The sequence below is a fragment of the Heterodontus francisci genome, chromosome 21 (assembly GCF_036365525.1).
Source record: "Heterodontus francisci isolate sHetFra1 chromosome 21, sHetFra1.hap1, whole genome shotgun sequence".
In the NCBI taxonomy this organism is placed as follows: Eukaryota; Metazoa; Chordata; class Chondrichthyes; order Heterodontiformes; family Heterodontidae; genus Heterodontus; species Heterodontus francisci.
Window position 1 is genome coordinate 17,405,148 of NC_090391.1, and position 3,039 is coordinate 17,408,186.

Genomic DNA, 3,039 nt, shown 5'->3' on the forward strand with positions numbered 1-3,039 from the left:
AAATGTGGAGGTTGTTTAGGGAGCACTTGCTGCGACTGCTGGATAGGTTTGTCCCGATGAGGCAAGGAAGGGATGGTAGGGTAAAGGAACGTTGGATGACACGAGATGTGGAACAGCTAGTCAAGAGGAAGAAGGAAGCTTACTTAAGGTTGAGGAAGCAAGGATCAGACAGGGCTCTAGAGGGTTACAAGGTAGCCAGGAAGGAACTGAAGAATGGACTTGGGAGAGCTAGAAGGGGACATGAAAAAGTCTTGGCGGGTAGGATTAAGGAAAATCCCAATGCGTTCCACACTTATGTGAGGAACAAGAGGATGGCCAGAGAGAGGGTAGGGCCGATCAGGGATAGTGGAGGGAACTTGTGCCTGGAGTCGGAGGAGGTAGGGGGGGGGGGTCCTAAATGAATACTTTGCTTCAGTATTCACTAGTGAGAGGGACCTGGTCGTTTGTGAGGACAGCGTGAAACAGGCTGATATGCTCAAACAGGTTGATGTTAAGAGGGAGGATGTGCTGGAAATTTTGAAAGACATGAGGACAGATAAGTCCCTGGGGCCAGACGGGATATACCCAAGGATATTACGGGAAGCGAGGGAAGAGATTGCCGCGCCTTTGGCGATGATCTTTGCGTCGTCACTGTCCACTGGAGTAGTACCAGATGATTGGAGGGTGGCAAATGTTATTCCTTTGTTCAAGATAGGGAATAGAGATAACCCTGGGAATTACAGACCAGTCAGTCTTACGTAGGTAGTGGGCAAATTATTGGAGAGGATTCTGAGAGACAGGATTTATGATTAGTTGGAAAAGCATAGTTTGATTAGAGACAGTCAGCATGGTTTTGTGAGGGGCAGGTCATGCCTCACAAGCCTTATTGAATTCTTTGAAGATGTGACAAAACACATTGATGAAGGAAGAGCAGTGGATGTGGTGTATATGGATTTCAGCAAGGAGATGATAAGGTTCCCCATGGTAGGCTCATTCAGAAAGTAAGGAGGCATGGGATACAGGGAAAGTTGGCTGTCTGGATACAGAATTGGCTGGCCCATAGAAGACAGAGGGTGGTAGTAGATGGAAAGTATTCAGCCTGGAGCTCGGTGACCAGTGGTGTTCCGCAGGGATCTGTTCTGGGACCTCTGCTCTTTGTGATTTTTATAAATGACTTGGATGAGGAAGTGGAAGTCTGGGTTAGCAAGTTTGCCGATGACACGAAGGTTGCTGGAGTTGTGGATAGTGTGGAAGGCTGTTGTAGGTTGCAACAGGACATTGACAGGATGTAGAGCTGGGCTGAGAAGTGGCAGATGGAGTTCAACCTGGAAAAGTGTGAAGTGATTCATTTTGGAAGGTCGAATTTGAATGCAGAATACAGGCGCAAAGACAGGATTCTTGGTCATGTGGAGGAACAGAGGGATCTTGGGGCCCATGTCCATAGATCGCTCAAAGTTGCCACCCAAGTTGATAGGGTTGTTAAGAAGGCGTATGGTGTGTTGGCTTTCATTAACAGGGGGATTGAGTTTAAGAGCCGCGAGGTTATGCTGCAGCACTATAAAGCCCTGGTTAGACCACACTTGCAATATTGTGTTCAGTTCTGGTCGTCTCATTATAGGAAGGATGTGGAAGCTTTAGAGAGGGTGCAGAGGAGATTTACCAGGATGCTGCCTGGACTGGAGGGCATGTCTTACGAAGAAAGATTGAGGGAGCTGGGGCTTTTCTCATTGGAACGAAGAAGGATGAGAGGTGACTTGATCGAGGGGTACAAGATGATGAGAGGAATAGATAGAGTGGATAGCCAGAGACTTTTTCCCAGGGTGGAAAGAGCTATCACCAGGGGGCATAATTTTAAGGTGATGGAGGAAGGTTTCGGGGAGATGTCAGAGGTAGGTTCTTCACACAAGAGAGTGGTGGGTGCGTGGAATGCACTGCCAGTGGTGGTAGTAGAAGCAGATACATTAGGGACATTTAAGCATCTCTTGGATAGGTACATGGATGATAGTAGAATGAAGGGTATGTAGGTAGTTTTGATCTTAGAGTAGATTAAAGGTTCGGCACAACATCGTGGGCCGAAGGGCCTGTACTGTGCTGTACTGTTCTATGTTCTATCACACAGGTGTTGGGAGGCTCAGCCTGGCTACGCAATGTTACAAGGACGCTGAGTGACACCATCGACAACGGGACAGAGAGAAAAACACACAGGAAACTAATAGACTGTGAGGAAGCAAAAGTGAGGAACGGAGAGAGAGAGACAGACAACGAAACTGAGATGGAGAAACAAGGCATTTGTATGATTGTGTTCTCCCTGTTGTGTCACGGTATTTCCTGTTGTGTAAATATGTTTTCTGTTGTGCAAAGATGTACCCTGTTGTTGTGTAAAGGTTTTCCCTGTTCTTGTTGTATTTTCTGTTCCTGACCGTCTCCTCACTGTGACCATTTGTCCTGGTTTTCTTGTGGCCAACATCACCATCTGTTGGTGGAGAGGAGACTCTGCAGGAAGGGGTTGACAAAGTGGGAGAGACTCGGCTGGTCCGTATTTGCAGCTTGTGTTCGTGTGAGCAAAAGTGATTTGTTGCTGATTGATGTGTTCACGAGAAGGAAAAAGCTGATTGCAATCGAGCACATCTTGTTATTATGGGGAAACACTTGATATTTTGAAAGTGAACGGTTGGTGTTACTACCAAACATAAATAGCAGAGGATGGTTTCGATCCATCGACCTCTGGGTTATGGGCCCAGCACGCTTCCGCTGCGCCACTCTGCTAACTGCTGGCTTAAATTTTAGCTGCCCGTTCGTGAAATATGTTCATTTCCCCAATGTTTTTATAAAAATAGGATTGCGGTCGGATTTCTCAAGAATCCCGGACTCAGCAACACACGTGCTGACGGACTCACCCTCACTGCACAATGACACAAGGACACTGAGTAACAGCACCGACAATGAGGCAGGCAGAGAAAGACACACAGAAAACCAGGAAGGGATTATCAGGACTCAGAAAGGAACAGACAGAGAAAGACACAGAAAACCAGGAAGATATTATCAGGACCCAGAAAGGAA

The 3,039-nt window shown here is 47.0% G+C and overlaps 1 non-coding gene across 1 annotated transcript; it reads right to left on the reverse strand.

Annotated features, from left to right (window-relative positions):
* Positions 1 to 2,673: 2,673 nt before the first annotated feature.
* On the reverse strand, positions 2,674 to 2,745 carry trnam-cau (transfer RNA methionine (anticodon CAU)). Its single transcript has one exon. It is a non-coding gene; the product is annotated as a tRNA-Met (tRNA).
* Between the last annotated feature and the right edge of the window lie 294 nt (positions 2,746 to 3,039).